This window comes from Cryptomeria japonica, chromosome 1, assembly GCF_030272615.1.
Source record: "Cryptomeria japonica chromosome 1, Sugi_1.0, whole genome shotgun sequence".
NCBI classification, from domain to species: Eukaryota; Viridiplantae; Streptophyta; class Pinopsida; order Cupressales; family Cupressaceae; genus Cryptomeria; species Cryptomeria japonica.
The window spans coordinates 300092742-300119417 of NC_081405.1; the positions used below are offsets into that span (position 1 = coordinate 300092742).

General features: G+C 37.3%; 1 long non-coding RNA gene across 3 annotated transcripts in view; it reads right to left on the reverse strand.

Annotated features, from left to right (window-relative positions):
• Window positions 1–2677: 2677 nt before the first annotated feature.
• The window catches only part of LOC131049844 (uncharacterized), a 56003-nt gene continuing 32004 nt past the window's right edge, over window positions 2678–26676 (reverse strand). The window contains exons 3-7 of one of the 3 annotated variants that reach the window (XR_009371818.1): window positions 3876–3953; window positions 3673–3744; window positions 3497–3592; window positions 2961–3235; window positions 2678–2847 (exon numbers count right to left, since the gene is read on the reverse strand). This is a non-coding gene — a long non-coding RNA (uncharacterized LOC131049844). Of the gene's footprint in view, window positions 2848–2960; window positions 3236–3496; window positions 3745–3875; window positions 3954–26676 lie in introns of all 3 variants that reach the window. The other 2 variants (XR_009106813.2, XR_009106812.2) reach the window with 2 other exon arrangements.

Genomic DNA, 26676 nt, shown 5'->3' on the forward strand with positions numbered 1-26676 from the left:
ATTCATTTGATGAAGTATTGTGGTAGATTTCATAACAAGATTTCATGGAAAGTTCGTGAATCTGACAACGAGGAAATACTTGACACAATACATGTTAGAGCCGATCCTAAAGGCTCGATTGATTCTACGGTTCAGAGTAGAATGATTTTGAGAATTTTGTATATATCATCGACGAATTGTTCTATATTCATTTTTTGTATATATAAATGCCCATGAGCTGATTTTTACATGTTTAGGGGCATAATTTTATATATTTAAATGGCAATGAGTTGATTTGTACATATTTAAATGCCAAATTTTATATATTAAAATGGCGATGAGCTGAATCGCACATATTGTAATGCCAAATTTTGTATAAAAGCCCATGACGTGATTTGTGAGACATTTTTTTGTATATTCAAATAGCCAAGAGCTGATTTGACCATATTTAGAGCCAAATTTTTTAATAATATGTGACAATGTTTTGTGACTATTTTTTGTGTCTATGTTTTGTGACTATGTTTTAAGTTTATGTGATGTGATAAGGTTAATCATGACCATTATTGATAAGGTCAATCATGAACATTCTTGATTCTTGTATAATCATGGAGAATCATTTGAGTCATTGTCGGGTCATAGGAGTCATAAATTGAGTCTAGATACAATTTGAGCAAAAATTATCATTATTGTCAAAAAAGTTGTCAAGCAACTTGTACATCGCATCGATAGGGTACGACTCTCGACGTTTCGATGCTTTGGGATGCACGAGAGGAGAATGTTTAGCGTAAACTTTCTCACCCGTATACGCTCGTGATGTCAGTTTGTGCACACGATGAACCGAATCAATTCTAGCCTCTCTTGCAACTTTGCATTGCATGTAACTGACGATTTTTGCGACAGACAAAAAATGCTACCAATTGAAAATGGTTCCAAGTCGGCAAAAACTAAGATAGATCATTGTAGAGGACCCTCACACGACCCCACAGGTTCAAACACATCAACCATATGTGTCCTAGATTGGAAGAAACAGTCCATCAAAGTTCCAGAATTTTTTGGACTGAGGGCACTGAGATCGCGTCAGTAGGGTATGACTCTTGACGTTCCAATGCTTTGGAATGCACGAGAGGTTCATAACTAGCATAAACCTACCCACCCAAATGCACTCGTGACATCAATTTGTGCACACGATGAACCGAATCAATTCTAGCCTATCTTGCAACTTTGCATTGCATGCAACTAACAGTTTTTGCAGCAGACGAAAAAATGCTACCAATTGAAAATGGCTCTGAGTCGTCAAAACCCAAGAGGCCATTGTAGAGGATCCTGATGCGACCCTATAGGTTTAAATGGAACGATCATGTGTCCTGGATTGGAAGAAACAATCCGTCAAAGTTTGACAATTTTTTCGGACTCAGGGCACTTGAGAGATCACGTCGGCAGGGTATGACTCTCGACGTTCTGGTGCTTTGGTATGCACGAAAAGAACATGCCTAGCGTAAACCTGCCTACACAAACGCACTCATGACGTCGATTTGTGCACACGATGAACCAAATCAATTCTAGCCTATTTTACAACTTTGCATTGCATGCAACTGACGGTTTTTGCAGTAGGTGAAAAAAATCTACCAATTGAAAATGGCTCCGAATCATGAAAAACCGAGATAAGCCATTGTAGAGGAGTCTCACGCGAACCCACAGGTTCAAACAGATTGATCATATATGTCTTGGATTGGAAAAAACAGTCTGTCAAAGTTTGACAATTTTTTAAACTCGGGGCATTTGAGAGATCGCACCCGTAGGGTATGACTCTTGACATTCCGATGCTTTGGGATGCACGAGAGGAACATGCCTAGCGTAAACCTACCCACTCGGACGTGTTCGTGACGTTGATTTATGCACACGACGAACCGAATCAATTCTATCCTATCTTGCAACCTTGCATTGCATGCAATAACGGTTTTTGCAACAAGCGAAAAAATGCTACCAATTGAAAATGGCTCTGAGACGTCAAAAATCAAGATATGTCATTGTAGACGAGCCTCACACAACCCCATAGATTCAAACAGATCGATCATAAGTGTCCTGGATTGGAAGAAACGATCTGTCAAAGTTTGACAATTTTTTGGACTCAAGGCACTTGAGAGATCACGTTGGTAGCGTATGACTCTCGATGTTCCGACACTTTGGGATGCACGAGTCGTGCATACCTAGCGTAAACCTGCCCACTCGGATGCGCTCGTGACATCGGTTTGTGCACACGAGAACCAAAATTTGACCATTGCGAACATGAGGGTGCTCTCACACAACACACATATTATTGTTTATATTCATATTGTCGATTTTTGTTGTTTATATTCATATTGTTGATTACATAAGCAAATATTCATTTAAATTTATAAAAAGGTAGCCACCAAATACAACTAATACACAATAATGAACTGAATACAAGAAGTTTTGTAGGGTTAATTCGACATTTTAAAATTTTTATCAAATCATATTCCACGATTGCAATGTTTTATATCATAGATTTTTGTTGTTTATATTCATATTGTTGATTACATAGGCAAATGATCAAGTAACTTTATTAAAGGACAACCACGAATACACAATAATGAACTCAGTACACATTTATTGGATCGAATATCAACATTTATATATGTATAAAAAAAAAAACATGTATGTCAAGTCAATACAAGTATTACAAAAATGTGGCATATGTCATTGTCCAAATCGATATACAATAAAAATGTAGAATATATCTACATGTATTGGACATTCTATGACCACAACTAACACTATATGATCCTAAACTTGTGGTGGATCATCAAAATAGAGCCTCTTCGATGCAGTACACGACTTTGTAGATGGCTGCAAAACCACAATTCAAAAGCCAAGTTGAATTCTTTTGTAGAAAATAGTTCATAATTAACAACATAACTATGCGTTTAACTATAATTTTTTTGCAATTGAATGTAGATTACCTCATTGGTTGATCTCGGAGCTAATGTCTTCACTCTCCTCTCCTTGTCCCTCTTAGGAGTTTTCTTGAAGACAAACTTAAAAGGATCCACGTTATTGCCAAACAGCAAAAGGGGCTATTGTAGATTAAATGTACAATTAATACAATGTACTAACATAAATACATCAAAAACACTTAAAAGCTATAATATACAGAACAATGACGTATCGGTGCCTAAGATGCTTCTCCAATGGACTGAGAATGACTCACCATCGATGGAAAAACGGTTGCTATTACCTATACAAAAAATGATCAAAGATTAAATAAAATTAATATAATGATAAGTATTGTAGGTTAAAAACAATTAATGTAATATATCAAACAAAAGTGTATCAGGTCCTGAGATGCTTTTCCAGTGCACGGAGGAGGGCTCGTCATTCATGAAGCAATTATGGATATTTCTTGTATGGAAAAATTATAAGATTATAATTTATCACAACTTCACATGTACACATGCATGTAATCATGAAATCAAGAAAATAAAGTAGAGATACATACTTCCGCCCTTTCTCAATCCACGGGCGAATTGGATGCATTCAACAAATCCACATAGCTCAATGCTCGTTGTACATGTAAAATAGACAAAAAAAAACACTAATCAATCTACAAACCTCAACTAAGACTTGATTTCAACATTTTCAAACATTGATACAACTAAAAATGTGTTCCATTACCTTCTTCCCACGTTTTGGCGTCTTCGACGAATTCTTTTGTTTAAGACAAGGCCTAGATGTGGAGGGGGTACCCTAAAAAAACAAAATTAACATGAGATCTTAGTACAGATAATATATTAAACATAATTTTAAAAATATAAAATTAAATGACTTGCATATTCCATCAAAACAATACATAAAAAAGGTTGTACAAAATATGATACCGTGTAGCCTTGTAGGCCAAAATCGATCACTGAGAGTGTGATGTCATGAATTTGGGACATTTACTCCCCTGTCAACACCTACAAACCAAAAATTGGAGCAAGCATTAAAGATAGTTAGTATATCTTGTAATTTTTTTGAATTCAAAACGTACTATTCTATTTTAACATGTTACAAAATTTATACCTCAGGCATCGAAGTTGCAATTGTAGTAACTGCAGGAGTATGGGATATCGTTGCTGCATTCTAAAATACATATTATTTGTCTCAATTTAAATCGATGTATAAATGAAATTTCATTTATGTAATTACAAATTTAAAGTTACTGATAAATAAAATGCTATGAATTCAAATCAACACACCTGTGTTTGTCGCTGATGGGCAAACACCATGTCCATCAACTCCTCTGCCAACGCCAAATCCTTAGTCATGCAGGCCTGACATCTACTCGCAAAAAATGCACGAATGAGATGTGGATCCATCTGTAGTGGCCTCGTCATCCGTCCCTGAGCATATCCCCGAGCAACTAACACACATATGTTGAATAGGCTCTTTGTCGCCACCTGGACCAACTAATGGCTCATCATCCAGTACAAGAGGGTGTGTTAACGACGTCCCATCCTAGATGATGGCACCAATCAATGTTGTGGCCGCTTGAAGAATCTATAGCTCCATCGACTCTATCAGCTCTATTGGGACAGTCTGATGCACCTTGGGTTTGGGTCCTAGGGGGTGGCTACTCACCTATGGGCTCCAGGTCTATCTTCAACAAAGCCGCCACCTCTACCATGGAACTCTCTCATGTCAAAATAGTTTGGCCGCACATTGAGGACAAACTCACAGTATACGTTTTTCAAAAAATACAATGGCACCTCATAATTATTACAAGCTGGATCATCAAACACCACCACCATCTCTACCAAAACATATTCTTCATCTGCACATTGATACATCAATGTATGGGAAACCTCTTTGCATTAAAAGGTAATGACTCACCACTTTTAGGATCAACAAAAAGGGCACATATTTGTTGTTTACTAATATTTTTTTTTTTCACTCCCTCGTCTGATAACCCATTAGCATAGTATTTACGACACCTATCCCTAAAGTTTCCCCATTTTATAATTTGTGTGGAAATGGTTGTGGCACCAATAGCTAATGTTTCTAGGCTAGTGGCAAGGAATTTATGATGCTCAAGCTCAGTTGTTTTGAATTTATTAATCCGAATATTTATTTTAGACGTGTTTTGTCCTAATTGATTAATCAATTGCTCATGTGTTTCAAGTGTACAGTCAAAAGGAAGAACTGGAGGTGTATCTCGTAGGTTTTCTTCAGGGTTTTCAAGAGGTGCATTTTGTTGTTCTTGTTGTGGATAATTAGACTCTATTTTTTGAAACAAAAAATAAAAAAACCTAACCAAAATTAATAAAATTAAATTCAAAACGTAAAACAAATTGAATAAACGGGAAAGAAAGACAAAAATTAATAAAAACTAACCTTGATCCATAGCGTCTGGAGGAGAAATGAGGCAGCCCGTTCGCGGTTTCATAGAGGAAATGGAGGAAAAAATGTCGTGGTCAGGAAAAAAAAAGACCCAATTTTGTTTTGTTTTTTAAAATTGAGAAGTACTGTGTACGCGGTTCTTTAGGGCTTATGAGCGCATACGCGCTCACTTTCCTAAAAGCAACGCGTACACGCTATCTTTTTTAAGCTCGAGAACATCAAACCTAAGCGCGTACAAGATGATTTCAAATTTTAGAACCGCGTACGCGCTGCTTCTTTTTTCATGTTTTTTTGGGGTGGTGTCCACTTTTCTCACCAACATCTTTGTGCACATATGCATAATACTCAAAATCAAGAGCATTTGAGAGGAGAGGACATACATGATCAAGACAACACCCGCACCCGAGATGATACCCATAATTATAACAATGTTAGTGAACAAGGAGATGTTTGTCATCAAACGTCCAATGAAGAAAAATGTTCCCTTAGCTAACATTACGCAACAACTTCAAGCACTCCAACGGAAAATGCACGATATGCAACAAGGGTCTACGAAGAGGTATTCTTTGGAGAGCATTTGTCCTTACCCTTTTGATAGGAGGTTGAACATGATACCTTTCCTACCAAATTTAGATATACCAAAGTATGATAAATATAATGGTAAGAGTGATCCTCGTGATCACATCGGGGAATTTTGTACTATGACCTTGGAGTTTGATCATAACGATACATACATGATGTGGCTATTACCAAGAAGTTTGGGAGGGCAAACAATGGTGTGGTTGTCAAAACTCACACCTCCCATTAGATCGTTCGATGAGTTGGTGAATAAATTCATCACACAATACTCCTACAATATCCAACATGAGGTTACCATGCTTAACATATGCAATATGAAGCAAAAGAACAATGAAACATTCATGGTATTCTTACAACGATGGAGACGTATGGTCTTAGGGTACCCACAAAATTTACCTGAAAAGGAAAAGATGGAAATATTCATAGAGACAATTTAAATGATGAAATGAGTTATCAAATCAAACTATAATGTCTACCTACTTTTACAACAACAAAGGAGCCTACATCGATCACATATATGAAAACGTAATAAATCAAATATTGACAAGCAACAATCAAGTAAATGTCATAAAGATCAAGGATAAACAAGAAAATGTATCGGTAAATGTGATAACGAGGGCTCAAAAATATATCTCGAAGGGGAGCACGTCTAAAGCAACAATTATCCCCAATCTACCCAATATAACTTGGTCGACCAACTGTAACGAACACTCGCTCAGATATCAATACTAGAATTGCTCAAACTTTCACCAAAGCATAAGGATATCTTGTAGCAAGCTCTTGTAGAAACCAACAGTTCCAGACAATCTGGATATCAATCGGTTCCAAGCCATGGTGTCACATATGATGGTGCCACATAACATATCTTTCTCAGAACACGATGACATCTCCTTGAGTCATCTGCACAACACCCCACTCCATATCGAAGTCCTAGTCTAAAAACACTAGATGAAAATAGTGCTAATAGATGGAGGAGTTGGTCTCAATATATGTATCTTGAAGCTTATCCATCCATTGGGCTTCTCCAAGCAAGCTATTGACCCTAAAAAGGATATCACTATCAAAGTTTATGATGATGAAGAAATATCATTCGAAGGAACAATGTTACTACCCATTCAGGTAGGACCAGTGCAAAAAGACACAATGTGTCAAGTCTTCGACATAAACTTGACATACAACATACTCTTGGGTCGTCCTTGGATCCATGAAATGCAAGCAATACCTTCCACGTACCATCAATGTCTCATATTCCCCTACAACAGACAATAGATTTCAATATCAGCAGACACTAATCCCTTTTAGTACTGCAACGCTATGGGGGCAACTCAAAATGTCTTGGTTCCACACAACAAGGAGGCCCAAGCTTCCTCATCATCCAACAATCAAGAAAAACTCAATTTGTTGTCCATAGACTTTGAGAAAAAGATGAAGATAAAGGACCACGGTATGGAGGAATACTCTTTTGAACCCCTGTGTCTATCAAAATTGCCAACCTCGCTACAATCTCACAGACAACTTTCCACATCAAGACATCAAGCAGCACAACCCATCAAGAAATTTGATGGTAAATTTATCCAAATCGGCACACTGGCTGACAAATCAGAAGACAAGGACATCCTCAACTTGCTAAACTAGGATGAGGAAGAAATAAGAGTTGTTGCCCTAGAAGTGGTCATTCCCACATAATAGTATGGAAATGGGTTCAAAATCAAGCAACACATGCGATACAAAGGAAAAGGACCTATTGGAAAGCGTCAAGAGGGCATCCTAGAACCCATACAACCCCATTTACAACTTGCAAAAGAGAAATCAAGACTTGGGTATGGTCAGCATGGCCAACCTATGCAAAAGAGAGATCACCATCAGAAATCTCGATGGAGAGAAAGGGTAACACATAACGAAGACTCATGGCAACAGGAGCTACACCAAGCAGCTGAAAAGACAAGAAAAGAACGAGAGCGTGAAGAAAATGAGAAGCGACAAGAAGAACTCGCTATCCAAAGAGAGGAGGCTTCTTATAAAAAAGTACATCATGTACAAGCACCTGATCAAACTGAATTTGAGCCACAACATGAGGAGATTGCTACTCAAAGAAGGGAGACTGTGTATGAACAAAACCAAAGAGTACAAACAAGCACATATCCTGAATCAGCACAAGCCACCCAACTTGTATCGATTATCAATGACCTCTTTTCGCCATATAACATTCTTGTCTGATTCAGTGGGGTAACCTTGGATAGCGATTCTGAAATAGATTCCAATGAGTATGAATGGGACACTTGTTTGGATATCACTAAGGATATTGAGCTGGATACAATCCACACCTATACACCCATTACTTATGAGGGACAAGGCTCAAATCTAGATCGTTTGAATTCGGACCACAATATACATATGAGGCTAGGGAGAACGAGCAGCTTCAATACGAAAGAGGCAATATCGATGAGAGTACCATCGAAAACCTTGAGACTGTTATAGACCTCACCCATGCTACAGACAACTATGACAATATCTTTATCATGACTCTCACAGCGGTAGATCTTAACCCGCTAAATGACTCCCTACCTCTCATATATCCCAACCTTATACATTGGGAAGGAAAAGAGCACAATGATATACCAATATTCCAGAACGATGAGGCCATTGTTCAATACGTTTGCTCTGTCAACCCGAAAACATGCTCCGTCAGCGAACCACATAACGATATCTGCAATCAAGGGAGTGCCAAGTCTCTCAGTCGCATAATGAACAAAATAAAAAAATGATCTAATGGTGAAAACCATCTAATGGCAGTATTAGATCACAAAAAAAAAGTAAAAACAAAGGATGTATCTGATGATGAAAACCTCTTCAAGGCGCCTAAAGATGAGAGACTTGACACTCTTCTTGAACATTAGCAGGAGAGATCACCCATCTTGATTGAGCCAACTCAATCAATAAATATTGGCACTGAAGCAACAACAAGAACCATACATCTAACAGAATCACTAACAGAAAAGGAAAACCCTGACTTTGTCAAATTCTTCAAGGAGAAGCAAATGAATTTTGCTTGGTCTTATATAGACATGCTGAGGGTAGATCCAAATCTCATCATGCATCACTTGTCCATCGCTCCTGGAGCTAAACTTGACAGACATAAATTAAGGAAGATGAACCCACATATTGCTATATTGGTCAAAGTAAAGCTGAAGAAGTTACTTGATGTAGGATTCATCTGACTCATTGATTATGGAGAATGGACTTCTAACATTGTTCGAGTCTCTAAACCAAATAAAAGCATCAGGATTTGTACAGACTTCAAGGATCTCAATAACGCTTGTCCGAAGGAACCGAATGATGACTTTCCTTTACCAAGCATCGACACCATTGTTGATCTAACAGCAAGACATGCTATGTTATCCCTCATGGATGGTTTTTCTGGTTACAACCAAATCAAGATAACTCCAAAAGATCAGGATAAAACTGCATTCACATTTCCATAGAGTACATACTGTTGGAACGTTATGCCTTTTGGCTTGAAAAATGCTAGTGCAACCTATCAAAGAGCAAAGACAACAATCTTCCACGACATGATGCATACTTTTATGGAGGATTATGTGGATGACTTGCTAGCCAACTCATTCACAAGAGCAGAACACCTGACAAAATCTTTCAATGACTCGAGCAATTCAATGTCAGAATGAATCCTAAAAAGTGTGTTTTCGGGCTCACATCCGAAAAACTCTTGAGCTACATTGTATTAGAAAAAAGCATCGAGGTAGATCTCGTCAAGGTTTAGGCTATCATGGAAATGCCACTTCCAAGGAACATTAGTCAGCTACGATCTCTTCAAGGTAGTCTACAATCTATCAGACGATTCATTACTCAATTGGCAGAAAAATATCTCCCATTCAACCATCTACTTCATAAAAATGTACCTCTCAGATGGGAGGACAAATGTACAGAATCGCTCCATCAACTGAAGCAATATCTCCTGAATCCACCTATTTTAGTACCACCAATGGCGAGAAAGCCACTCATCCTCTACATATCATTTTGTTGTCACTAAGGGCATTACTAGCACAAGAGGACTCAACAAGAAAGGAAAGAGACATCTATTAAATTAACAGGACGTTGAATGGCTATGAACTCAATTACACTTTCATCAGAAAAGCGTTCTTAGTTGTAGTGTTCACTTCCCAAAAGCTGCGAAACTATATGTTAGCTCATACTATCAAGCTAGTGGCAAATATTGACCCTCTAAAGTATCTACTCAGCAAAGCCACTCTCACAGGGAGGTTAGCAAAATGGGTCATGATCCTAAGCGAGTTCAACATTCAGTATACAGAACAGAAGGCTATCAAAGGACAAGCAATAGCAAATCAACTGGCGGAAGCACCTCTACTAGACAAATACCCACTACAAGTCGAATTCCTAGATACGGATGTGCTCACTGTTGCACCAAAGCAATGGACCCTATAGTTTGATGGATCTTATACACATCATGGATTAGGTGTCGGCACCTTGTTCGTCACTCCAGGACACAATTCCGAGATCCTACAGATTGATGTTCCCATGCACCAATAATATTGTCGAGTATGAAGCTCTAGTGATAGGCATCAAAGTAGTCATGGAATGGAAAATCACATAATTGAAAGTCTATGGGGACTCTCAAATAGTTATCAATAAGATCAATGATGACTATCAGACGAAATATGATAAGCTGATGTCGTACAAACCATGGTGGATGATTTTGAGAAATACTTTGTACACATCACATTTGAGCAGATTCCAAGGCTAAACAATAAAGTTGCTAATGCAATGGCCACTATCGCCTCGCTCCTACAAATTCCAGATACGCATAACTGTTATGAATTCCTAGTGGAGCAATCATTTTCCCCAACCTATGACAATTCGGAATCCCAAGTCATTTGTGCCCTAAACGGTTTCGATTCTCCCTTATACAGGAAGATCTATGCCTACCTCAAAGACAATACCCTCCCACAAGACCTATCTCGTAACAAAAAACGAAGCTTTATCTGACAAGCAGCCTGCTATACCTTAACCACTGATACGCTTTATCGTCGAGGTCTTTATGGTACTCTTCTTCGATGCTCGATCGTAACAAATCTAACTCTGCCTTACATGAGCTTCACGGAGGTATTTGTGGTACACATTCAAGTGGACCTACTCTTGCCATGAAACTACTAAGGATGGGATATTATTAGCCAAAAACGGAAAAAGAGTCCTATCAGTTTTTCAGGAAATGCCCTGAGTGCCAAATTCATGGTAACTTCATACATGCACTAGCGCAAGAGTTGCAACCATTCACTACATCTTGGCCTTTTTGTCAATGGGGACTCAACCTAGTGGGAAAGATTCATCCTTCCTCGTCAAATAGACACAAGTTCATCATCACGACCACCAAGTACTTCACCAAGTGGATTGAGGCAATTACATTGACTACAGTGACCGACAAATAGACAACTTCCTTCATTATGAATTACCTCATATGTCAATACGACATCCCTAGTTCCATTATCATAGATAATGGAAGACCTTTCAAAAATCAAGATGTACGAGAGATTTGTGAGAGATTCCATATCCAGCATCGCTTTTTGACACCTTATTAACCACAAGGGAATGGCCAAGTTGAGGCCTCAAACAAAACAATCTTGAAAATCCTCAAAAAGACAGTGAATAATGCTGGTAAATATTGGCATGTCCAACTTAATCGTGCAATTTGGACCTATAGAATGAGTATTTGCACACCTACAGGAGCTACGCCATACTCATTGGTGTATGGATCAGAAGCTATCCTACCTATTGAGGTAGAGATTCCATCAGTCTGGGTGTCATTAAAAGGCCTCATTCTAGATGAGGAATATCAAGTCAACAGGCTGCAAGAGCTAGAGCTGTGAGATGAACGTCGCCAATATGGCTTTGATCATCAAGCTATCCTACCTATTGAGGTAGAGATTCCATCAATCTAGGTGTCATTAAAAGGCCTCATTCCAGATGAGGAATATCGAGTCAACAGGCTGCAAGAGCTAGAGCTGCGAGATGAACATCGCCAATATGGCTTTGATCATCTCAAGGCATATCAACAAAGAATGTACATAAGCTACAATCACAAGGTCATACCAAGGGCATTCAAAATTGGTACTAAAGGAAAAAATCAGGAAAGATTGAGAAAAGAAAGGGAAATTTGAACCCAACTGGTTGGGACCATTTGTCATCATATCAACTTATGGATCAGGAGCATATTAGTTATGAACTTCAAAAGGGGACGTGCTTGATGAGTCAACCAACAACATCCATCTAAAGAAGTTCTACACTTGAGTCATCCAATGCATAAATCAAGCAAAAAACTTTTAAAAAAGTATCAAAAATCGTTACTAGGTTGAAAACCTACCAAATAGGCACCTTGTGACAACAAAAAAAACAAAAAATCAAGAAAAAGACAAAAACAATTAAAAAAAAGGAGTCAAAAAGTGCAATAAAAACAAGTGGTGAAAACCTGGCAACGGGCGTCATTTGTGAGAGAGCAACTCCTCTATCTATCAGTACTCACATCATATCTTTGGTTCCATCTAATGTAAACCAATAGTCATCACAGAACACTTGTACACGCAACATTATCCTAGACATACTTAGCGTAGTCACTGTCCTTGATTATCTGAATCAGTTATCCGAATCATATCCCACCATGGCTTAGTGATCATTGTACATATCCATATTAGAGTAGTATCAACATCAAAGGGGCAAAATCTCAGCTTCGTTGGGGGCATCTCGCTTGGAGGGTTTTAGTCATCGGACCAAACACGTAGCAAGACAACAAGGATTAGGACAACCAATAATGACAACAACGATACAAGAGGCTAGACATCAAGGAATTGAACTAATTTGAACTGAACAAACGATCTATTTGCAAGGTGTTTTACTTGACAAGAATGCATTTCAAATAGCATACATGTTTACTTATGGTTGTTAAATTTTGCTTATCATATCTCCTAAGTGACTCAAGGATGTCTCAACGACTAGAGAAGCAATGAAGGAATGTGATATTTTTTGTCTGTTGTTTAGGAGTGAAACCTTCTACTATACCAATTTGTCTTGCGAAGTGATTAGAGAACATTTCACTGAAGACATTACGGATTTGTATGAGATGAAGGTTAACTCTTATCTATTTTAGGCAAGCAACACTCAAGTCGTCTTGGTTCAATTATACCTGGACGCTTGTGTCATCTTGCAATATCAAAATCTGGATGTAAGTTATACTCGGGTCATTCTGGTTGAATTATACCATGATGCTTGTATCAACTTTCAAAAAATCAAGACCCAATAATGAAAACAAAGGAAGCACTTTAATCTTCCATTAGTATCATTTTATTATCATTGTCATCTTAAAAACGCATTACATTGCACATTATTATCATATTAATCATGCATGTACGTGCATTCTCATTATCATTATCACTATCATTATTATCAATTATATAAAAATTGCATTAGGTTTCATATCATTATTATTATCATTGTCATATCATTTTAAAATCTTGCATCTCACATCATACATATCATTTTCAAGATACATCTCACATCATACATCGCATTTTAAAGATGCATTTCATGTTTCAAATCATTATCGCATAGTGCATATCATATCAAGAACATTTGGCATTCTAGATCACATTATCCAAAGCACATAAAAGCACAAAAACATGTTACAAACATTTACACAATCATAAGCATCTACAATCATCAAATCCAACCATCATAGGCATATCACCTTCCAAACATATAGTATCCATTAGACATACATTGCAATCATCATAGAAGCATCTAAATCATAAAAATAAAAATAAACGCACACATCACATCATCTGCATCATCATCCAAGCAAAAGTCATATAGATCAAAGGCATCTCATATAGCTCATCGAAATCAAAGTAGTTGCATCAATAATATGTATAAACATATCTACTATCATATCATCATGCATATGTGTGACCACATGCTGATCCAAAGGAAAATCAATGATACAAGTCAGAGTCAATCATCAATGAAACAATAAAATGTCCAAACTCACTAGATATCATATCAATAACAATGTCTATCAAATCAAGCAACATCAATATCAAGGAAATCAATGAACATCAATAATCAATGAGATCATTAGAGCATCATATCAGAGCATCAATGAGCATCATATCGATGAGAGCATCAACATATCATATCAACGGGATCAAAATACAACAATGTACCATATCGAGAGGGAGAATCAAAATACAATGATGTGTGTATATATCAATAAATACATCAGGGTACAATATCAACATCTATGATCATAGTCAAGGGGCAGGATAAGCGTGACCACCTCCAGAACCTACCAGTTGAGAGCTCGAGCTTCCTGCACTTGTGTTGCTGCTAAGAGAATCCCTACTAGGTCCTATGACCCCCTCACTGCCTCCATGTCTGCGAGATCCACCCCATTGTGAACTGGATGCATAGCTAGGAGCTCGCTGAGCTGTCGACACTGCCGCAAAGTACAAATCCCTGTAATAAGTGCCCCGCTCGGACTAATAGACGAGACTCTGAATAGTCTCGATTGTCACTCCCTGTGTAGTGACCTGTCATAGGGTCTGCTTGACCCCAATGATCCCTCTCAGTATCTCGCTCAATTGTGACCTGAGCAATCTGTGCCTACGCCGCCTGCAAACCCTGTCAAGAACTATGCCTCTCGGCCATGGCACTATTCCTCTTGGCTCTGGCCAAGTCCCGCTCTAATGACACTATGGTCACCTATCTCTGCAGTTGTGTCACCTGTGCCTAGGCTTGTGTAAGTTGACCCTTTATCCTCTATAGCACGGCCTGTAAACCTGCCAATTGTGTCTGCTATTGATGCAGAAGCACTCTAATATGTATCATATGTGGTTGTGACGGCTGCAGATCCCGACGACGAACCTGTCGAGGTGCAAGCGAGGGCATACCTATCCTCTGTCAGTGAGCAAGTGGTTGAGCATCATCCTCCTCATCAACCGCCACCCTCCCAATCCAATCAACCCTCCTCCTCCACTAACCTCCTCAGACTCGATCTCCTCATTGAAAGAATCATCAATCTCCTCCTTAGATCCATCCTCACCTGATCTCTCCTCGGCCTCAAGCACAACAACATCCTCGACCTACACTGGCCCTCCTCATCCCAACTGCTCCCTCCACCCATCTCCTCTCCCCCTCGCACCCTGCCTACCACCCCTCCCATCTCCTCCACCCTCGCCACCACCTACTCCCCAGTTGTGACCAATCATTCCACCTCTACCATCTCTCCCACCCCTCCTACCTCTCCCTCGTCCTCGCCCACCATCTCGACGACCTCCCCCTCGGCCTTGATCATCCTCGCCATCATCAACCTCCTCAAGTGCAGGAATAGGCTCGCTTGGCCCTATAAGTTGTGGGAACCTGTGTGTCATCATATACTAAGCATAATCATATGTCATGCCCGCATCAGCTACATCCACCTGCATGTTCCATACACAATAGGGCAGGGAGTAGAACTTGGCCCAAGCTATGGAAAAATCGAGTGTCGGCCCCCAATCTGCCCTCTCCTTGTGCACCCTAGCATACACCACCATCCTCTGCGGCATAGGATGCACACGACCAAACTATCGATATACCTGAGAAAGAATGAACCTTTGTACAACATAAGAGGTCCTACCCAACAAAAACCTACTCAAAAACAAATATGGCACCTCCAATCCATCCTCGGGCCAAGGCTCACAAAATTGATACGACCTCCACACCACCATCTCCATATCATCTAAGGCCTGTCTCCAATAATCCAACTTCCCAAGCATGGGTTGGGAAGTGACATGGCTATACATCATCACATATGGTGCTCCCGCTAGTCTAAATCTATCCCCAATCGACCGAGTCACTACTATATGCTCTAATGCCCAAATCTATAGTAGGGTGCACCCGGAAGCTAAAATGGTTGCCTCATCATAGACAATCTGGTGGAGCTCATGATATAAGTTAGCGAGCAAACATATACCCCAAGCATATCATGTGCGCAACTGCACCATCTGTCATAGAACCCGACCCCATCCAACCGACAACACATGTGACTTTTTGTCAAGAATCAAGAAGCTACCAAACAAGCCTGTCAATATTGACGGGAGTGGGGCATAACTATCCACCATGTCCTGTCAAGCCACTAAATAACCAGGCAAATGTGGATCACCGAACACCTCTCGTAGAGCATCTGTCCCACCAACCTCCTCCAAATCATAGATGGCCAGCTCCCCTCGAATCGAAATTTAAAGAATCCGATAGACATCCTCAGGGGTCACTATGATATCGTCAGTGGGTAAATGAAAGGTGTTGTGCTCGTTGTGCCACCTCTCAGCCAACGCAGTGAGTAGACCCCTATTCTTCCACTAGGAAGGCATCTCTAGCAAGTGTATCAAACCACATGCCTTTATAACTGCTAAATCATCAGCAGTCAAATGATCTCTCATAGACAAGGTCTTCGGGTATTTCTCCCGAAACTGAAGAACACCTCGATGGACCTATATCAACAAAGGGGTATTATATCAGTTTTATCTGTCCTAAGCAATCAAGTGATCAACAATCAAACAACAAGGGCATCTATCAAGTGACGACAGTCACGACATCACACAAGGACTATCTTATCAATCAAACAAAAACCATATCGAAATCAAGCTTCATATCGAGGATCAATCAATCAGTCCCATATCAAACATCGAGCAACAAGTCCCATATCGAAAAACTAAACCAAGACCCATATTGAAAACCAAATAAAGACCTAATTGAAAAACCAAGTTCCATATTGACAACAAGAACCATATCGAATTCAGAACCATAATGACATTGACCCATATCGACAAGAGACCCATATCGAAATGAGGACCCATATCGAATTAGGACCCTTATCGAAATTTGACTCATACCGACCAAGAACCATATCGACTTTGACCCATATTGAAAATAAACTCACATTGAAATCAAATTCATATCGAAAACAGACCCATATCGACAAGTGACCCATATCGACCTTGAAACATATTGACTTTGACCGACTTGATCCATACCAAAAATTTGAACCATATCGAACTAACTCGTATTGACAACCGACTCATACTAGCCCGCACACAAAAATCAACAAATCAACATCACATTGACACAAACGACACAAACCGACACATCCGCAGGGTGCAAAACTTCATAACAAACCTAAAAATCAAAATTGCACATGTTGAAAATTTCTTAAAAATCAAAAAATGGCACGCCCTTTCATATACGCTAAAATAGACATCATATGTGTTGTTTTGAATGCTATGTTTAATCAATCAAATGTGCTAAAAATTTCATCATATGCACTAAAAAAAATCATATGCGCAATAATCCTATTCAAATGCACTAAAAAATTCATTGTATGTGCGACGACAATAATCAAATGCGCTAAAAGAAAATTTGAATGCGCTAAAAGAAAAACCATATGCGCTAAAAAAAATTTTAAAAATAAAAAGCCAAAAAAGTAAACCCTGGCGCTTAAAATATTCAAAAATCTAACTAAATCGACCAAACTCTAAGCTAAAAATTAACGAGAAGGGTTAGAAAATCAAACTCATCAGTGGGCCATATTTTGGAGGCCGCTAATATCGTCGAACTCGCTCGAATCGATGAAGATGGTAGGGGCGTGTCATTTCTCCTCTCCACTCTAGAGCTCAAATTCTCAACTGATAAGTGCACAAACGAGGTGGAAATGGGCCCTTGGAGACTTATATAGCCCATGTTGACGCAGGCAGTTGTGATGCCTCGATGGACGTGTGGGGCATGTATGCGCTATCCCCACATAGTCCTAACACCATTTTTAAATATTATTTTTTACTAAAATCTATGGCACGAAAAAAAAATTTAAAATAAAAAAAATCGAAAATTTAAAAATCCCTAAAATCGTCCTATTTCGCGTTGCAAGTTATCGCCTGAGGGAGCATATCATCACTATCATATCGAATATCCATATCAATCTCGTATCAGCTTCATAGCGACAAAATCACATCAGCATATCATATCGAAATCAATTTTTCATATCTAAGGAATCATATCGACAATTTTGGAGACATTATATCAAAAAAATTGACTACAAATTGAGCATTTTTCTTTGAATCAAAATGTGGTCACACGTCAACTCAAAGAGGGGCAAAATTTTGACACCTAAAAGTTGCACAATGAATTAAGTGAAATTTATTCATTTAATTATCCCTAAATCTTCTAATTAATTAAATTAAGATTTAATTAATATTCTTGTTCTTCTAATTGACCTTTTAATCAAATTAAAGATTCAATTAAATCTCCTTCTTCTAGCCTAACCTATTAATTAAACTAAGGTTTCATAAAGTACCCTTAGCCATTTGATTAAAATCTGCTTTTCCCCTTTTGATTAAATTCACATTTAATTGAAAATCCCCTTTGCAAATAAATAAATCATTATTTATTTATGAATAGTTCCCCCACTTGCACAATCCTACAAATGCAAGTTGCATCCCTTTTGGCTAAATTAAATCATTTTAATTTAACTAAAAATCTTATTTTCGCTCACCCACTTGCATTCTCCTACATCTCCTACTTGCCTCCATAATCATCCTTCTAGAAACCTCTTAATCCCATCCTAATCATGTCTTATCTCCTAATCATGTCCTTTCCCTAAATTTGGGGGACTCATAAATTTGGAAGAAAGTCTTCAAAATGCATTTAAGTCTTAACTTGTTGAGTCTTCCAAACATGTAAGGCTCTTACATAAACCATAAGTGGTTTTCCTCTTTGGGCAAGTAAGCCTCCAAAGTCTTCAAAAGGAATTTAATGCCTCTTACAAGCCCACAACCCTTAGCCATTCCCTTTAACCATTTTCCCCTATTGCACAAGAGTTTACCTCTTGGGTAATAACATGCCTCCCTAGTTAATGACATTATCAAATGATGTCACTCCTTGAGGTTATCCCTAATTACTTGCTTAGCATCTAATGCTTGTTTAGCATCCTCTCAAGCCCTCTCAAGGTGACATTTGTCAACTTGGGATTGGATTGAATCTCTCCCATGGATTAATAACTTTCAATCCTAGCACTTGTTGAGATTACTCAATCTCAACCATCCATTTCTCTATTTTGCCTATAAATAGAGGTCATTTCTTCAATTCAAAAAACTCAATCTTGTGCATCCAAATTATAGTCATTTTGCAGGTTCTCAAGGAGCTCATTTGTCATCTTCAAGCATCTAAGTCTTCTAGCATTAGCATCATAGAATTTAACTTAATTGCATTAGGTTTTAGATCATTTTAAATTGCATATCAATTATGTACTTTTTCATCTTCATCTAGCTTAATTAGCTCATCATAATCTTCAATTTGGAATTAAGTTAACCTCATATCATCTCCACCATCTTGATCATAACTAGCTTTTCATCTTCCATCCTTAGCTTTCATTCATATCATCATCTCCCCATTCACTAGGATCTTAGTTGCATTCATTTTGATCCTAGAATCATCATTTAAATCGCGTTCTCGAGGTTGACATCCAAGAGATCAAGTGCTCTTCCAAGTGAAGACCACCTTGAAACTTAAGGATCTTTAGGGATAGAGGAGCGTGGAACGATTTTGAGAGTTTTTGGTTCACTAACATGTTTTTATGATTACTAACTCTAACGCAATGTTTCATGTGTGTGTTTGAGGTGTTTTCTTCCATTTGCAGGATGATCCCACATTTCTAGACACATAAAAGTTGCAAAATGAATTAAGTGAATTTTATTCATTTAATTATCCCTAATTCTTCCAATTAATTAAATTAAGATTTAATTAAAATTCCAATTCTTCTAATTGACCTTTTAATCAAATTAAAGATTCAATTAAATCTCATTTTTCTAGCCTAACCTATTAATTAAACTAAGATTTGATTAAGTACCCTTAGCCATTTAACTGAATAAATCTTATTTATTTGATTAAAATCCCTTTTCCCCCTTTTGATTAAATTCACATTTAATTCAAAACCCCCTTTGCAAATAAATAAGTCATTATTTATTTGTGAATAGTTCCCCTACTTGCCAAATCCTACAAATGCAAGTTGCATCCATTTTGGCTAAATTAAATCATTTTAATTTAACGAAAAATCCTATTTTCCCTCACCCACTTGCATTTTCCTACATCTCCTACTTGCCTCCATAATAATCCTTCTAGAAACTTTTTAATCCCATCCTAATCATGTCTAATGTCCTAATCATGTCCTTTCCCTAAATTTGGGGGAGTCACTTCTCCAAATTTGGAAGAAAGTCTTCAAAATGCATTTAAGACTTTATCTATTTCAACAAGTTAACTTGTTGAGTCTTCCAAACATGTAAGGCTCTTACATAAACTGCCAGTGGTTTACCTCTTTGGGCATGTTAGCCTCCAAAGTCTTCAAAAGGCATCTAATGCCTCTTTCAAGCCCATGTCCATTAGCCATGATGGTTGTCCCTTTAACCATTTTCCCCTATTGCACAAAAGTTTACTTCTTGGGTTATAGCATGCCTCCCTAGTTAATTTGACATTATCAAATGATGTCACTCCTTGAGGATATCCCTAATTGCTTGCCTAGCATCTAATGCTTGTTTAGCATCCTCTCAAGCCCTCTCAAGGTGACATTTGTCAACTTGGGATTGGATTGAATCTCTGTCATGGATTGATAACTTTCAATCCTAGCCCTTGATGAGATTACTCAATCTCAACCATCCATTTATCTATTTTGCCTATAAATAGAGCTCATTTCTTCGATCCAAAAATCTCAATCTTGTGCATCCGAATTATAATCATTTTACAAGTTCTCAAGGAGCTTATTTGACATCTTCAAGCATCCAAGTCTACTAGCATTAGCATCTTAGCATTTAGCTTAATTACATTAGGTTTAAGATCATTTAGCCTAAATTGCATATCAATTACATACTATTTCATCTTCATCTAGCTTAATTAGCTCATCATAATCTTCGATTTGGAATTAACTTAGCTCATATCATCTCCACCATCTTGATCATAACTAGTTTTTCATCTTGCATCCTTAGCTTTCATTCATATCATCATTTCACCATTCACTAGGATATTAGTTGCATTCATTTTGATCGTAGAATCATCATTTAAATCTCATTCTCTAGGTTGACATCCAAGAGATCAAGTGCTCTTCCAAGTGAGGGCCACCTTGAAACTTAAGGATCTTTAGGGATAGAGGAGCATGGAAAGATTTTGAGAGTTTTTGGTTCCCTAACATGTTTTTGTGATTACTAACTCTAATGCAATGTTTCATGTGTGTGTTTGAGGTGTTTTCTTCCATTTCCAAGATGATCCCACATTTGGATACACCTAAAAGTTGCACAATGAATTTAGTGAATTTTATTCATTTATTTATCTCTAATTCTTCCAATTAAATCTTTAATATTCCTATTCTTCTAATTGATCTTTTAATCAAATTAAAGATTCGATTAAATCTCCTTCTTCTAGCCTAACCTATTAATTAAACTAAGGTTTGATTAAGTACCCTTAGCCATTTGATTGAATAAATCTTATTTATTTGATTAAAATTCATTTTTCCCCTTTTGATTAAATTCACATTTAATTGAAAATCCCATTTGCAAATAAATAAATCATTATTTATTTGTGAATAATTTCCCCACTTGCAAAATCCTATAAATGCAAGTTGCATCCATTTTGGCTAAATTAAATCATTTTAATTTAACTAAATATCCTATTTTCGCTCACCCACTTGCATTCTCCTACATCTCCCACTTGCCTCCATAATCATCCATATAGAAACCTCTTAATCCCATCATAATCATGTCTAATCTCCTAATCATATCCTTTCCCTAAATTTCGAGGAGTCACTTCTCCAAATTTGGAAGAAAGTCTTCAAAATCCATTTAAGACTTTATCTATTTCAACAAGTTAACTTGTTGAGTCTTCCAAACATGTAAGGCTCTTATATAAACCACTAATGGTTTTCCTCTTTGAGCAAGTTAGCCTCCAAAGTCTTCAAAGGGAATTTAACGCCTCTTACAAGCCCACAGCCCTTAGCCATGATGGTTGTCCCTTTAACCATTTTTCCCTATTGCACAAGAGTTTACCTCTTGGGTAATATCATGCATCCCTGGTTAATGACATTATCAAATGATGTCACTCCTTGAGGTTATCCCTAATTGCTTGCTCAGCATCTAATGCTTGTTTAGCATCCTCTCAAGCCCTCTCAGGGTGACATTTGTCAACTTGAGATTGGATTGAATCTATACCATGGATTGATAACTTTCAATCCTAGCCCTTGTTGAGATTACTCAATCTCAACCATCCATTTCTCTATTTTCCTATAAATAGAACTCGTTTCTTCAATTCAAAAATCCCAATCTTGTGCATCCAAATTATAGTCATTTTGCAGGTTCTCAAAGAGCTCGTTTGTCATCTTCAAGCATCCAAGTCTTGTAACATTAGCATCATAGCACTCTACTTAATTGCACTAGGTTTTAGGTCATTTAGCCTAAATTGCATATCAATTACATGCATTTTCATCTGCATCTAGCTTAATTAGCTCATCATAATCTTCAATTTGGATTTAAATTAGCCTCATATCATCTCCACCATCTTGATCATAACTACTTTTACATCTTGCATCCTTAGCTTTCATTCATATCATCATCTCAACATTCACTAGGATCTTAGTTGCATTCATTTTGATCCTAGAATCATCATTTAAATCTCGTTCTCTAGGTTGACATCCAAGAAATCAAGTGCTCTTCCAAGTGAGGGCCACCTTGAAACTTAAGGATCTTTAAAGATAGAGGAGCGTGGAACAATTTTGAGAGTTTTTGGTTCACTAACATGTTTTTTGTGATTACTAACTCTAATGCAATGTTTCACGTGTGAGTTCGAAGTGTTTTTCTTCCATTTGCAGGATGATCCCACATTTGTAAACACCTAAAAGTTGCACAATGAATTAAGTGAATTTTATTCATTTAATTATCCGTAATTTTTACAATTAATAAATTTAAGATTTAATTAATATTCCTATTCTTCTAATTCACCTTTTAATCAAATTAAAGATTCAATTAAATCTCCTTCTAGCCTAACCTATTAATTAAACTAAGGTTTGATTAAGTACCCTTATCCATTTGATTGAATAAATCTTATTTATTTTATTAAAATCTATTTTTCCCCTTTTGATTAAATTCACATTTAATTGAAAATCCATTTTGCAAATAAATAAATCATTATTTATTTGTGAATAGTTCCCCCACTTGCAAAATCCTACAAATGCAAGTTGCATCCCTTTTGGCTAAATTAAATCATTTTAATTTAACTAAAAATCCTATTTCCCCTCACCCACTTGCATTCTCCTACATCTCCAAATTTTGGGGAGTCACTTCTCCAAATTTGCAAGAAAGTCTTCAAAATGAATTTAAGACTTTATCTATTTCAACAAGTTAACTTGTTGAGTCTTCCAAACATGTAAAGCTCTTACATAAAGAACTAGTGGTTTTCCTCTTTGGGCAAGTTAACCTCCAAAGTCTTCAAAAGGCATTTAATGCCTCTTACAAGCCCACACCCCTTAGCCATGATGGTTGTCTCTTTAATCATTTTCCCCTATTGCACAAAAGTTTACCTCTTGGATAATAGCATACCTCCCTGGTTAATGATATTATCCAATGATGTTGATAACTTTCAATCCTAGCCCTTGTCTTCAAAAGGCATTTAATGCCTCTTACAAGCCCACACCCCTTAGCCATGATGGTTGTCCCTTTAATCATTTTCCCCTATTGCACAAGAGTTTACCTCTTGGATAATAGCATACCTCCCTAGTTAATGATATTATCCAATGATGTTGATAACTTTCAATCCTAGCCCTTGTTGAGATTACTCAATCTCAACCATCCATTTCTCTAGTTTGCCTATAAATAGAGATCATTTCTTCAATTCGAAAAACCCAATCTTCAAGCATCCAAGTCTTCTAGCATTAGCATCATAGAATTTAACTTAATTGCATTAGGTTTTTAGATCATTTAGCCTAAATTGCATATCAATTACATACTTTTTCATCTTCATCTAGCTTAATTAGCTCATCATAATCTTCAATTTGGAATTAACTTAGCCTCATATCATCTCCACCATCTTGATCATAACTAGCTTTCCATCTTCCATCCTTAGCTTTCATTCATATCATCATCTCCCCATTCACTAGGATCTTAATTGCATTCATTTTGATCCTAGAATCATCATTTAAATCTTGTTCTCAAGGTTGACATCCAAGAGATCAAGTGCTCTTCCAAGTGAGGGCCACCTTGAAACTTAAGGATCTTTAGGGATAGAGGAGCATGGAACGATCTTGAGAGTTTTTGGTTCACTAACATGTTTTTGTGATTTCTAACTCTAATGCAATGTTTCATGTGTGTGTTTGAGGTGTTTTCTTCCATTTGTAGGATGATCCCACATTTCTAGCACACAATAAGTGACCCGAGGAAATCTTTCTTTACGTAAATACATGAGGACTTGCTTACACTCCTTATATACTTTTTCCTTTTGATGCAAAGAAACATTCCTCTATATTGCTCATTGGTTTGTTGTAGTTTGTGCTTCACTTGTTATTGTATTTCTTGAATATGTCTAGCATAGTCCACTACATCTTGACTAAATCATTACATTCATCAATAAGATCAACTCCTCCCTGAGGATTGTTTCCTAAAACAACTTGGAAATAAGACTTACCAATTGACCTATTGAAGTTTGAGTTAAAAGAAAACTCAGATTGTACCCATTTGAGGGTGATAAGCTAAACTATACTACATTTTTCTATCAAGATTTCTCCATCAAGTTCTCCAAAAGTAACTTCAAAACTTTATATCCTAATCACTAGTAATCATTTTGGGAAATCCATGCAGGTGAATGATTTATTTAAATAACAAATCAACAACCTTACATGCATATGTAGTCTTTTTAGTCTTTTTACATAGAATAAAGTGGGACATCTTTAAGAAAAGATCCAAACTAACAAAAAATGGAATCATTTCTCTAGTGAGTATGAGGCAATTCCCACACAAAACACAGAGAGATGTTAATTTATAGTCCCTCAAGAAATAGGTAACGGATGGTATAAACTTATGTTTTGTTGCCCACCTTTAATAATGGTAGAAACCTACACACTTCCTTCCTTAGTTGAGGCCAATAAAACTTCTCACAAGTACCAAGCTACAAGTTTTTTCCCTTTTAAAATGTCCCTCCAGCCCATTTAGATGCATTCTCGGACCACTTTTTCCCTCTTACACCCTATGGGAATACAAAGTTGGATCCTTCTAAATAAAAAACCATCTTCCAATAATTAGTCTTCCAACAAGTAGTCTTTAAATAAAACTCAATGAAGTTTTTAAAGTGACACATAGCATCATTCTTGAGTTGGGAGTTAGGTCAAGGCTAGCAATGGTCCTAAAATGAACTAGGGGAGTGGACTCTAAAGTAAGTGCCTTTAGATAGTGCAAAATAAGGATCACACTATTAGAGGGAATAATGTATGATGCAACAATCATCAATCCTAAACCCTATACCTCAAGGTCTAAACCATTGGATATAAACCATAGGACCTAAATCATAAACCTTATATGCTAAACCCTAAGATCCAATATTAATAATTTCAAACACTAAAACCTAAATAATTTAAATTTAATCCATAAACCCTCAACACTCAACTCTCCATAATATACCATCAACCCTAAACCCTAAAACATAGGCACTACACCCTTAACTATTAGTAATTAAGAGAGGGAGGGGAGAGGGGGGACAAAGATAAAGATAAAGAGAAGAGGGCCAATGAAAGAGAGAGACATGAGATACAAAGAATAATAGATAATTTCAAACACTAAAACCTAAATAATTTAAATTTAATCCATAAACCCTCAACACTCAACTCTCCATAATAAACCATCAACCCTAAACCCTAAAACATAGGCACTACACCCTTAACTATTAGTAATTAAGAGAGGGGGGGGAGAGGGGGAGAGAGATAAAGAGAAGAGGGCCAATGAAAGAGAGAGACAAGAGATACAGAGAATAATAGATAGAGGGGTGGGGAGGGAGGGAGAGGTAGAAGGGGAGAGAGATACAAATATAAAATATAGAAGTAGATAGGGTAGAAAAGGTGAGATAGATAGAGATATATAGAGGATGTAGAGAGATGTGAGATAGAGAGAAGTAGAGAGAGGGGGAGATGTAGAAGGGAGAGATGTGATATGACATGTAATAGGTTGGTAGACCCTTAATGCTCCTAAACTATGACTTGCACCTTGAACCCTATACACTAAACTCTAAAACTTGACATTAATAACACTAAAACCTATACCCTCAACTATAGATTGCATACTCTCGACCCTCAATCCTAAACCCTAAATCCTAAATTCTAAACCCTATACCTTTGATCCTAGACTTATATAAGGTCAACCATAAAACTTATATGGGCTCAACCCTAAACACTATACTCTCAAACCCTAACCCTAAATGTTATACATTGAATCCTCAAACCTAAATACTAAATACTAGTTACTCTTAAATTTTAAACCTAAACACTATAATATCAACCCTCAACCGTAAATACTATAGTCTCAATCCTCAACTGTAAATGTTATATTTCTCAATCCTCAACCCTAAATGATAGCTACTCTCAAACCTTAACCC